Source organism: Taudactylus pleione, unplaced genomic scaffold, assembly GCF_031769625.1.
Source record: "Taudactylus pleione unplaced genomic scaffold, aTauple2 ptg000066l, whole genome shotgun sequence".
In the NCBI taxonomy this organism is placed as follows: Eukaryota; Metazoa; Chordata; class Amphibia; order Anura; family Myobatrachidae; genus Taudactylus; species Taudactylus pleione.
The window spans coordinates 9,458,066-9,471,461 of NW_028284468.1; the positions used below are offsets into that span (position 1 = coordinate 9,458,066).

General features: G+C 43.9%; 1 protein-coding gene across 5 annotated transcripts in view; it reads left to right on the forward strand.

The window, feature by feature from the left end:
- LOC148534437 (apolipoprotein L3-like) overlaps window positions 1–13,396 on the forward strand; it is a 109,160-nt gene that overhangs the window by 32,792 nt on the left and 62,972 nt on the right. For 4 of the 5 annotated variants that reach the window (XM_088466857.1, XM_088466856.1, XM_088466858.1 and 1 more), the window contains exon 2: window positions 9,200–9,238. The gene's annotated coding sequence lies outside the window, so the exon portion shown is untranslated. Of the gene's footprint in view, window positions 1–8,117; window positions 8,179–9,199; window positions 9,239–13,396 lie in introns of those variants that run through there. The other variant, XM_088466855.1, reaches the window with a different exon arrangement.

Sequence of the window (13,396 nt, forward strand, 5' to 3'; positions counted from 1 at the left end):
GGTAATGAGACACCTTTTTATAGGCCATCAGTTGGGACTGAACCAGCTTATATTAATTTGCACTGAAAAGGGTCAGGATTGCTCTTTAAATACTGATAGATTTCAGTTGGTATCTTGGCTTTCCATGCCTTTTTGCAACTCCCTTTCTTCATGTGTTCAATACTTTTTCCCAGTGTCATTTCATATTATTACACATAACTTAATTTATGGACATCTATGGTTTGATTTCTACATTTAATTACAATAGCCCCATTACAAATATATTTACTGAGAAACAGGTTGATGTTTTCAATACTTATTTTACTCGCCCCTGACTACCTTTGAGCTGCTAGTCTGCAAATAAAGTCTCTGTCTGCTTCTTTGCAGGCCTATCACCAGGTCCAGCCTGGCTTTGCTGCCACAGCTTCACAAAACAGTTCAGTCTTAGTGGCCTTACCTTCTCCTATAGGTATATGCTCTGGCTTCCTCAGCTTGCAGATTAGCTGCTTCAATGTCCTTTGGTCCTCCCTGCCTCTTGCAGGTCTGGACTCAGGACCCCTGGCCCCCATTGGCCTCCAGGCACACTGGACTCTGTAGTTGCCAGTCCTCCTTGGACTGATTCCACAATGCAGCCTGAATGTAGGTCTGCCTCATTAGCCCTCACCTGAGCTCTCTCCACAAGGTAGCCCCTAGGTGTGGCAACACTTACTTTAACTACTCTGTGTGGGGGGAGATCCCTCCAAGCCCACACAGAATCCATAACTCACTATCGCCATCTTTGGTTAAACTACCACAATATATATAAAGAGAGAGAAAGAGAGATTATTAACACTAATCAGTTAATCAATCAATCAATCAATCAATTAACCTCATTGGGATTTTGGATGTTTGTTTTGTAACGCTTTCAATTTCTCTAATTTGGTTTTTGATTTTTTAATAGTTAAATTATTAACACCAATGAATGAATGAATCAATCAATCAATCTCATTGAGATTTTGGATGCTTGTTTTGTAATAATGCTTTCCATTTTTCTGATTTGCTTTTTTATAGTTAATTTAATCAATTAATCAATCAAATCAGTCAATGGTATTTTTTACCTGGTTTCAACACTACATGTTTTGCCAAGCCCATGTCTGTTTTTCTGCTTCTCTGATTGTATAATCAATCAATCCTTTACTGGCTTCCATTACATGAATAGTATTAAATACTATACCTGAATCTCCCTGTACTGGCCTTGAGCCTCTGATCTAGTTCTTGATTAATGAAAACATTCAATAGCATTGTATAGTTTTATATTAAACTGCCATCCAGTCTGCCCCTGCAGTATGTTTCCTAGATGTGCTATATTCTTTTAAAATGCTGTGTGTTTGTGCCGCTGCTCTGTCACTTAGCTTAGCCAGTCAGCTCGCTACAGCCTTTAGCCAATATGGGTGAAAACAATATTGTGAGCTATGAGGTGGTCAAAATTGATTGGAAATGAATGTGTATGAGACAAATAATACTGTATAAACAACAACAGGCCCACATTACATGATTTTAGCTGTTTTTATAAATTGTGTTAAAATAATACAAATGCAAATCTAAAACACTAGAGGGTGGTTTTGGCAAAACCAAAACATAATGATGAATTAGAACCAAACCAATACCAAAACACAGATATTTGCGCACATCTCTAATCTGGACAAGCCACAATGCAAAGTAAGGGCTATAAAAACTTTTTTTAAATTTGTTTTGCATGCATGCATGCGTGGGAAATAGTAGCTGTCTTTACATGTAGCCATAGGCAAACGCAGGGGGGTTTCCGTCTGCCTGGAAACCCCCCCCCCCCCCCCGCACCCAGCCAACACCATGACCACAATAGAAATAGTAATATAATAGATTGTTACTAGTGTTGCATGTTTTTCTCAGTATCACAAATGAAATAATTAGCACCTCCTGTGGATCTTTTAACATGTATCAGCCAGCAATAAATAACCTGCGCACCAACTAGAAGATCTGGAATACTTGCACTGTTAGAGATGCACTGCTATAGAGCCCAATATGTACATATATGTACAAGGCAGTGCTAGGTTCTTCTGCTTCTCCTCCAGGCTCCAGGACTTGCTTCCATGATCTGGAATGGTGCCCACATCTAAAATAAATACATTCAGCTCAGGCAGGATGGCCTACTGACACATCTCATGTCTTACTGTGATCAATGGTCCTGTAATGCTGGAATTATTACACACAATACACTGTGTATGACGCTTATTAAAGCCCTCTTCATTGACTGGCCACACTCGCTCTAAAATTAAGCATTTGGAAACCCCCCTTTGGAAATCCTGCGTTTGACACTGTGTAGCACACACATACTGGCAGTTTAATTTTTACACTGCAATTTAGATTTGATCTTGTGACTGTGAGGTTTGGGGTTGAGCTGTGATCCTCCAGCATTCCATTGAGTATTTCTTCACTAATCCTAATCCCGACATCTAACCCTCCCTCTAGTGACTAACCCCACAGCGTAAACCTAATCTCTTTTCACAGCTGAATTGCAGCCTAAGCCTAATGTTGACATTCTAACAATGTCGGCATTTCACCGGTTGACATTGTGAAAATGTCAACACATCACCTGTCAATATTGTGAGATTGTCAACAAGTCACCTATTGACATTTTCACAATGTCGACAATATAATTGTTGACATTGTTGTGTACATATTATGAATATTGATATTGTCAACGTTTTGACTGCATGCTACAGTGCAGTGTTTCCTGAGTATGATAATGTGCTGATAATTACATATAACCCAGCAGTGCCTTTCAAAATGTAATTATAAGCTCTGCTATTAATTAAAGTAAAAAACACTGTACATGTAGATTTGATGGTTTTTAGTGACTTGCAAGGAAAGGAATAAAATAAGGTCTATATCTGCAGAATGGATCTCCTCTGACTCCCTGGGCTCCCCTGTGGACCCGGCAATTTCTGACCAGTTTTGTAAAAAAAAAAATTGTCTGTTAAATGGTTAAGCCAGTCACCAAAGCCTGCGTCGTGACATCACTATTGGAGGGGGGAGTTGGTATGGGAACAATTTGTTCAGGGTCAGGCTTGGGGGATCAATTCTAAAGGTCCCCATACATCAGCAATTAATTGCAGAAATTGTGCAATTTGCAATCGATTGTGTATAAAAATCTTTCCCTTTTTCAATCGATTGTAGAATTGCCACAATCGATTGAAAAAGGGAAAGATTTTTATATACAATCGATTGCAAATTGCACAATTGCTGCAATCAATTGCTGATGTATAGGGGCCTTTAGTTGAAGCCTGGACCTGTATTCCTGCTGTGCCCCTCCCACCACACCCAGAATAAGCCATGGTTAATGCTGTGTAAGTTTTTACTTTTTATTTTGAAAGGGCATCATATGTTTGTTTATGTAATCTGTAACCCTTTGTATTTCCATCATTTATGTACAGTAGCCAAGCATCGTACTCCCTCTTTGTAAATAAAGTGTTCCATTATTAGTCTATATTAGGGGTGAGTGGGTTCGGATTTCTGAAATTCTGAACCCCCCCGAGCCCCCCCGATCTGAAGCCGATCCGAGTAAGGCTCGACTTTTCCCGCCTGACTTGGATCTGAAATCGAGGCAAAACGTCATCATCCCGCCTTCCGGGTCTCATGGGTTTTGGATTCTATATAAGGTACCCGCGTTGGCACCATTTTCTCACTCGGCTGTGGACAGTGAAGAGGGAGGGTGGGAGTTAGGGCTGGCTGTGTAGTGTAGTGTAGTGTTGTGTTGTGCTGTGCTGTGCTGCTGTTGTCAATAGGGGCTGTGTCCACTCCTCCAAAGTCCATAGGGGCTGGCTGTGTTGTGCTATGCTGCTGTTGTCTATAGGGGCTGTGTCCACTCCTCCAAAGTCCATAGGGGCTGGCTGTGTTGTGCTGTGCTGCTGTTGTCCATAGGGGCTGTGGGCCTAATTCAGAGCCGCTCGTAACTCCGAGCGATGTTCGCACATCTGCGCATGCGTATGGGTTGTAATGAGCATGCGCCAACCAGTCAGTGCAGTCGGAAATCGTGTGCTCGCAAAATAGCAAAAGACTGCTAATTTGAGTGACATGATGAGGCGTTTGTGGGTGGTAACAGGGGAAGGTGCTTGAAAACGGGGAGTGGAGATCCGAACGCAGGCGTGCCAAACGGTCAAAAAGGCCATTTTAAGGGTGTGCATAATTAACAAAGCAGCGTCATCGACCATATCACTTGGTTGTCTTTTAGCCTGAACTGCTCGCATGATTGCGGTAGGAAAATGCTACCACAAGAATAGCGAGCAGTTCATACGCCGTTCGATGTACTCGATTAATCTAATAAATAGCGGAGATGACGTAGGATGTGAGCGACCAGGGGGCGTTTTTTCAAAATAGCGAGCGCATGTTTCATTCGCTCGTTCAGACATAGAGGCATCAACAGACCGTAAAGAGCGAGCGCTTAATTCAAATATCCGGCCCCTTTTTCAGAACGACCATCCGCAAATAGTATCCGGCTCTGAATCAGGCCCTGTGTCCACTCCTCCAAAGTCCATAGGGGCTGGCTGTGTTGTGCTGTGCTGCTGTTGTCCATAGGGGCTATGTCCATTCCTCCAAAGTCCATAGGGGCTGGCTGGACGGTGTTGTGCAGTCAGTTGTCCATAGGGGCTGTGTCCACTCTAAAGTCCTGTGCAGTGTTCCAGTCCTAAAGGGGTGCTGTAGTGTTGTCCAGGGGGTGCTCTGTCCATCAGGGGTGCACCCCCCAAGTGCAAAAAAAATAAATATTTTTTCTGTGTTTGTGAATTGTGTGCGCAGTAGCCGCATGTGCATCAACAAAGTAGCGCCAAGCGTGCGCCTGTGTCATAAGTAAAGGGCCGGCTGGCTTGACCGTTAAAGGGTGCTGTAACCCCCAAAGTGCACTCCAAACAAAATAAAAAAATATTTTCTGTGTTTGTGAATTGTGTGCCCTGTTGCTGCACGTGCATCAACAAAGGAGCAGCGCCAAGCGTGCGCCTGTGTCCCATAAGTAAAGAGCCGACTGGCTCATTTCTTAAAGGGTGGTGTAACCCACAAAGTGCACTAGTCTCCAACAAAAATAAAAAATTATTTTCTGTGTTTGTGTGCGCCTTAGCCGCACGTATATATCAATATAACATAAATGGAGGACCAAACTTTCTCCAATAAAAATAAAATAGGGAAAGATCAAGAACCACTTCCTCCTAGTGCTGAAGCTGCTGCCACTAGTCATGACATAGACGATAACATGCCATCAACGTCGTCTGCCAAGGCCGATGCCCAATGTCATAGTAGAGGACACATACAATCCCAAATGACAAAGTTCAGGAAAATGACCTTAAAAAAACCATTTCAATCATCTGAGGAGAAACGTAAACTTGCCAATATGCCATTTACGACACGGAGTGGCAAGGAACGGCTAAGGTCTTTCCCTATGTTCATGACTAGTGGTTCAGCTTCACATGATGATGGAAGCCCTCCTCCCGCTAAAAAAATCAAACAAGTTAAGCTGGCAAAAGCACAGCGAAGAACTGTGCTTTCTAAGAAGATATCACAAATCCCCAAGGAGAGTCCAAGTGTGGTGGCGGTTGTGATACCTGACCTTCCCAGCACTGGACGGGAAGAGGTGGCTCTTTCCACCATTTGCACGCCCCCTGCAAGTGCTGAAAGGAGCACCCACAGTCCACTTGCTGATATACAAATTGAAGATGTCATTGTTGAAGTACAACAGAATGAGGATACTGGTGTAGCTGGCGCTGAGGAGGAAGTTGGCGAGGAGGATTCTGATGGTGATGTGGTTTGTTTAAATCAGGCTCCGGGGGAGACAGTTGTTGTCCATGGGATGAAAAAGCCTATCACGGTCATGCCTGGGCAGAAGACCAAACATTCCACCTCTTTGGTCTGGCAATATTTCTATCCAAATCCGGACAACAACTGTCTTGCCATATGTACCATATGTAAAGGTGAAATAAGTAGGGGTAGGGACGTTAACCACCTAGGAACATCCTCCCTTATACGGCACCTGCAGCGCGTTCATAAAAAGTTACTGTCAAGTTCAGAAACTTTGGCTAAGACCGTAAGCAGTCCAGGGACACCTAAATCCTGATGTCCTGTTGTATCCAAGCGCCTGCAAACCACACCGTCAACTCCCTCCTCGTCAATTTCCTCCTTAGTCAGGATCGGAAGTAGTCCTGCAGGCCATGTCACTGGCATGACTGACTCTCCTATCCAGGATTCCTCCGGAGGATCCTGCATTGCTACGCCTACTGCTGCCGCTGCTGCAGTTGTTGCTGCTGGGAGTCGTTCATCATCCCAGAGAGGAAGTAGGAACACCACTACTTTTACTAAACAATTGACCCTCCAACAGTCCTTAGTGAGGAGGATGAAGTACGACAGCAGTCATCCTGAAGCAAAACTTATAACTGAGGCCTTGACTGCTATGTTGGTGTTAGACGTGCGTCCGGTATCTGCCATTAGTGCAGTGGGATTTAGACAATTGATGGAGGTAGTGTGTCCCCGGTTCCAAATCCCGTCTAGATTCCACTTCACTAGGCAGGCGATACCAATACTGTACAGAAACGTCAGAAAAAGTGTCCTCAGTGTCCTGAAAAATGCGGTTGTACCCAATGTCCACTTAACCACGGACATGTGGACAAGTGGAACAGGGCAAACTAAGGACTATATGACTGTGACAGCCCACTGGGTAGATGTATCACCTTACGCAGCAACAACAGCAGCGTCACCAGTAGCAACATCTCAGAAATGCCAGCTCATTCCAAGGCAGGCTACGCTGTGTATCACCAGTTTCAGTAAGAGGCCCACTGCCGACAACCTCTTAGAGAAACTGAGGGAAATCATCGCCCAGTGGCTTACCCCACTTAGACTCTCCTGGGGATTTGTGATATCTGACAACGCCACCAATATTGTGCGGGCATTACATCTGGGCAAATTCCAGCACATCCCATGTTTTGCTCACACAATAAACTTGGTGGCGCAGAATTTTCTGAAAAGCGACAGGCATTCAGGAGACGCTTTGGGGGGCCCGAAAAATTTCTGCCCACTTTCGCCATTCAGCGACTGCGTGCTGAAGACTGGAGCTCTAGCAAACACTCTTGAACCTGCCCCGCCATCACCTGAAGCAAGAGGTTGTGACACGGTGGAACTCAACCATCTATATGCTTCAGAGGATGGAGGAGCAGCAAAAGGCCATTCAAGCCTATACATCCACCTATGACATAGGCAAAGGGGTATGCACCTGACTCAAGCGCAGTGGAGAATGATTTCCGTGTTGTGCAAGGTAATGAAGCCCTTCGAACTTGCCACACGTGAAGTCAGTTCAGACACTGCCAGCTTGAGTCAGGTCATTCCCCTCATCAGGCTTTTGCAGAAGCAGCTGGAGAAATTGAAGGAGGAGCTAAGACGGAGCGATTCCGCTCGGCATGTGGGACTTGTGGATGAAGCCCTTCATTCGCTTTGCCAGGATTCCAGGGTGGTCAATCTGTTGAAATCAGACCACTATATTTTGGCCACCGTGCTCGATCCTAGGTTTAAAGCCTATGTGGTGTCTCTCTTTCTGGCCGACACAAGCCTGCAGAGGTGCAAAGACCTGCTGGTGAAAACACTGTCAGCTGAAGCGGAACGTGACATGTCAACAGCTCCTTCTTCATTTTCTCCCGCAACTGGGGCTGCCAGAAAAAAACTGGTATCCTAAGCAACCCGCAGGCGGTGATACAGGGCAGGCAGGACCAAGTTTGGATATCTGGTCCGGACCTGGCAACAATTTCTGACATGTCTACTGTCACTGCATATGATACTGTCACCATTGTCAGAATGGTGGAGGATTAGATCGGTGACAGCATCCAAGTAGGCATGTCAGACAGTCTGTACCTGTACTGGCAGGAAAAAGAGGCAATTTGGAGGCCCCTGTACAAACTGGCTCTATTTTACCTGAGTTGCCCCCCCTCCAGTGTGTACTCCGAAAGAGTGTTTAGTGCAGCCGGGAACCTTGTCAGCGAAAGGCATAGGTTGCTTCCACAAAATGTGGAGAAGATGATGTTCATAAAAATTAATTATCAACTCTTCCAGGGAGACCAGCCTCCAGAAGTACAGAGGGACCTGTGGTGGTGGATTCCAGCGGGGATGAATTAATACTCTGTGAGGATGAGGATGTACACAACACTGAAGAGGGTGAGGAATCGGTGGATGAGGAGGATGAGGATGACATCTTGCCTCCGTAGAGCCAGTTTGTGCAGGGACAGATTAATTGCCAGCTTGTTTTGTGGGGGCCCAAACGAACCAATCAGTTCAGCCACAGTCGTGTGGCAGACCCTGGCGCTGAAATGATTGGTTTGCTAAAGTGTGCATGTCCTGTTTATACAACATAAGGTTGGGTGGGAGGGCCCAAGGACATTTCCATCTTTGGCAAAACCAATCCAGATCCAAAACACGAAGAAAGATCCAGATCCAAAACACAAAACACGAAAAGTGGCCGGTGCACACCCCTAGTCTGTATTCATATATTCTCCAGAACTCAGTGTTTGAGGAAGCACTAAGGTTACTCTATAACTACTATTGTATGCAAGATGCAGGGGGAGACCAAGTTACTGAGTGCTAGTTTGTGTCGCAGAGACTGCACAATTGTGATAGAGTGCTGTGACTCCTTGGTAACTTCTACTGGTGGAGGCAGTAGAGCGGTGTTTGGTACTGTACAACAGGCAGAGTGATAGAATATTCATTATGAGTATTATATTCACCTCTGCCCTCATTACATCAGGACTTGGTGATCTGGGTGATCACATTCCGGACGCTAGTGTAGTACCAGTCAGGGTGATACTGGTACCAATCAGGGTGATTCAGAGCTAATTCAGGGGTACCTATTGGTACATTCCTCCCAACATAAGCCATTCCAGGAGGGACAAAATGGACTTCTCTCTTAATTTAAGATTGCCGTCACCTGTGTTGAACTACTGTAGTTAATTGATAAGAAAGGTGTTTCACCACAGGTGAAGATAATTATAACTTAAGAGGGAAGTCCAGGTAAAAAACATTTGTCCCTCCTTGAATGGGTATGCTGGCATCATATAAATATGAGGAAGTCTGAACATCTGTAAAGATTGGAAAGGTGACATATTTGTACAGTATTACCAATGAAAAACATTGAGGTGTGTTTTTTTTAGCTTATCATAAAATATACTTCTTTCACTTTCAGTTGCAGCACTACATCATTCCTCAACTTGAACTCAGAACAGTAAGTACTGTTTAACATATGCCGTATTAGTTTTAATATTGTAATGACTTATTAAATTCATATGCTAATTATCAGTTATATATTGAGAATGTCTCTTTATTTATATGTTGGATTAGATGGCTTTGGGGTCTAGTTACTAAGCAGTGTTATAAGAAAGATTTCTGGACTGCACAACCTGACTATATATATAATGGGAGGTGCTACCTGATGAGACTATTTGCAGGCACAGAAAAATGTGTTATGAGACAGAGTGAAAAGTGATTAGTCTGTGATAAGGTGCCAGCCAATCAGCTCCTAACTGCCATCTCACAGGCTGTGTTTGAAAACTGACATTTGTGATCTGATTGGCTGGCACCTTATCACAGACATCACTTTTCACTCTGTCTCCTAACACTGCTTAGTAAATAGACCCCTTTATTACTTCTTTTTGTTAGTTTAGAATGAAGTTTCTGGTTGGATGGCTGTCAGAATAGTCAATTGGACTAATTTAATGTACATTGGGTAATTGTGGAATAATACAGTATCTACTTGTTCACAACAAAATATGCAACAAACTCATTGGCCGCGATTCAATTCACTGCGATGATGAATAGCCCGAGAGGGAGCTCCCGGAGCCATTCAATTCAGTGCGATGCTTGGTCCGACTAAGGGATTTCTTCTCGCATTCAATTCAATGCGATGATAAATAGCCCAGAGAGGGAGCTCCCGGAGCCATTCAATTCAGCGCGATGTTTGGTCCGTTTAAGGCACTTCTTCTAGCATACCCCTGTGAGGAGAAATCCCAAAAAAGTGCCGGCCGTGTGACTGTTTGCCGGTTTAGGACGGCTCTAACAACCTCACGGCTGGCACTTTAGTCAGAGAATGCCGGTTCTCGTGACTAAACACCCATATTAAGTAGCGAGAATCGTCATTCTCCAACTTAACAGCGCGCTGAATTGAATAGCCCTAGGAGCTCCCTCCTGGGGCTATTTAGCATTGCGCTGAACTGTATCGCGGCCACTAATGCATATTGCAAATGTGCAGATATTTTTTCTACAAAGTTTTTCACTAACATAACAGAATGAAACAGCAATTAGTTCTTACAGTACCATGTAAAAGTGAAAGCATATAAATATATAGAGGGGTATTCAATATGGGAGTGAAAAGTCCGTGCTGGACTTTTCGCTCCACATCGGAGATATTTCAGAGATAAAGTATCGGGCGCGCGCCCGCTTTATCCCCGTATTCAATATAAAATCTACAAAAACGGGACCTGGCGAAGTGGGATTTGCGATAAACTACGAAAAAATTGTAGGACCCCCCTAAAGTTGTAAAAACATGGGGGATCACTATGGGTACACCCGTCTTAGCCTGCAAATGAAAGTCGGGGATTTAAATAGCCATAGCAGGTGTTTTTTTCCCGACATTGAAGAAGTGTTGTAGAAGAGCACTTAGGTTAATTCTTTCGTTTTTTTAAGTGGTCCCATCAAATTTGGGGTACATGAAAATGGGTACTAGCATATTTTTATGTCCCTAAAGTAAGTTTTAAAAAATTCTGCAACTATGCACCTGTCTATTCTAGAATACACCTGCTGCATACTTGCAGAATAGCCCTGAACCTATTTCCCTATTTTTAAACACTTTTTTCCCATTTTCTTTTTTTTTCACCCCAATTTTTAAATTAATTTTTTGGGGTGTCCCTATTTTTTTATTTTGACACAGTTCTTTTTAAAATGTCATTCCCAGGGGTGCAGGCTATTTTTTTTAAGCCTGCACCCCTAAACCCCAATTCTGCACTTTTTTTCGCCACCTATACAGTGGTGAAAAGTTATCCCCATTTTTTTTCAAAGACTTTTCGAACCTGCGAAAAGACTTTGAAATTGAATACAGTGTAAAACTAAAACCTGCGATAATGACGTCATAGGTGCGATATTAACGTAAAAACTGAGTTTTCGCTTCATATTGAATTCCCCTAATAGTATCTGCACTAAACAATTAATAAAAAAATGTATGTTGCCTATTTAAGTAAAAAAGAATTGCAGTCCTTTAAAACACAGTAAGGTAGATAAGAGATCTAATGCTCAAATGAAATCAATAAAATTAAAGAAACAGGGTTTGTATAAGATTCTAAAGAGACCCTTATAAAGAAAGAAATTATTGAGAGTGGGTGGAGGGCATGGAAATAACATGTAAGATCAAATACTTTTTACTGTAGTGTATAAATTATAATTTACAGGATTGCTGAAATAGATCTGAAACTCTTTTTGACAATTTTGTCTAAAAGTATTTTATGTTTATAGAGCCTGTGGCTGCTTTATCTTATGGCCACGGAAGATCCGTGCATCTGCATATGAAAGCCTACCCCCCACCACAAGTGGAGGAACTAGTGAGTGGTGGGCCCAATATGTTTTGGGCCCCCCAACCCACAAAACAAGATGCAGTACAATCACATCACACACACTATACCCTGACTGTATACTATAGACCTCTATATGTACTGTGCTAATACAGTATATACCCCTGACCAGGGACGTAAGTTCATCACAGTCGCCCGGAGGCAAGTTAGAGTTTGGCACCTCCCCCCAAAATGTATATGTATATATATATATATATATATATATATATAGTATGTAGTATTCACAATTTGTACAGGAGGCATCAGACACACAGCAGGACAATGACGTGCATTTCGCTGTGGCTATTACAAGGTTAGCCTTGGTAGCACTGAATCAGGCAGAGACGCTCATATACAATTATGCCTGATATGTAAATATTGTTCCAGGGCTCCAGGTACACTGTGTGACAATGGCTAGTGGGTCAGAGTCAGACAGACTTACAGAGTTTCAGCTGACTCTGCAGCAGCATATGCTGGGGAGCTGCCATTTGTTGTGATGCAGAATCAGAGGTTAGCGGCGGATGGCTCTCTGTACCGGTGGTCCCTGGGATAGGAGATAGGACAGGTGTCTCGGCTCCAAGCTCACTCTCTATTAGCAGTGGTGTAACTAGGGCAGGGCAAGCGGGGCACGTGCCCTGAGCGCCATGGCAAGCTCTCCCCCACACCATTATTGTGTCCTGAGTCTGTTTAATAACGAGCAGGCAAGTGTGCCTGCTAGCCTGCTGTTGGCTTGGCTGCCTGTAGGGGGAGCTGCAGCGGAGGCTCGCAGCCCCTCCTAGGCAGCCTTCCTACCAGCTCTATCCTCCTCTTCACCTGCTGAAATCCTGGACTAGAGCTGCCGTTTGCATCGGGTGAGGAGTGATTCTTCCCTCCCCGGCACTCTCCATCGCCGCTGCCTGCTCACCACAGGTAAGTTCTTGGGGGGGAGGGCTAATGGCTAAGGCCCGACCCCTAGGATGTGCTGGGAAGTGTTGGAGGATCATCAATGAGAGATTTGTATTGCAGCTGCCATAAGCATTATAAGCAGCATGTCCCCAGGGCTGGGGCACCTGTGCATTTTTCCACAGCCTCCATGTGCACACCTCCCCAACTGCCGAACATGGTGATGAGCAATGTCCTCTTTGCACAATGTACCCTGTATTTCCTTGGCTTGCTTTTGAGCTTCCATGGTCAGTGCTGATTTCCATGGGAGGTGCCTCCTGCTCACTGAGGTCATGTGGCTGAGCGGGAACAACACTCTGGAGAGGGAGCACTTCACAGAGAATGAGTGTTGGACATTGATGTTTGTGTTCTGAAAGTAGCATTTTGACCATTTTATGGTGGCGGTCTGATGTTTGGGTGCCGCTGTATGTTTTTCCTCAATACTTTAACTCTCTCTCTGTCTTGTTTTGTATTACAAGAGAATAGATAATAAAAATGAGAAATAAAATGTGACACAGAAACAGAGAAAAAAGTGGGAAAATAAGAGAAGAGAGTAAGAAAGGGAAAAGGAGGGGCAGCAAAGGTCAGGGTGGTTCCTTGTCTACGTAGAGAACATCAGTTCTTGAAAAAGAGCATCTAAACATCTGCAAAGATGTGCATGCATCCAACTCAAAGCTGTAGAAGACCATCATAACATAAGAAAGATTACGCAGTAGTGACCAGGTAGTATTTTTAAATACTTTCATGGTTTTTTGAGATGTGCGCAAGTAATCTAAATAGACTTCCCATCAATCATGGAACTTTGCCACTCCCATCTCCATGTCAACCATAGCAGTGCGCCTGTCAAAGTATAGTATATTAAG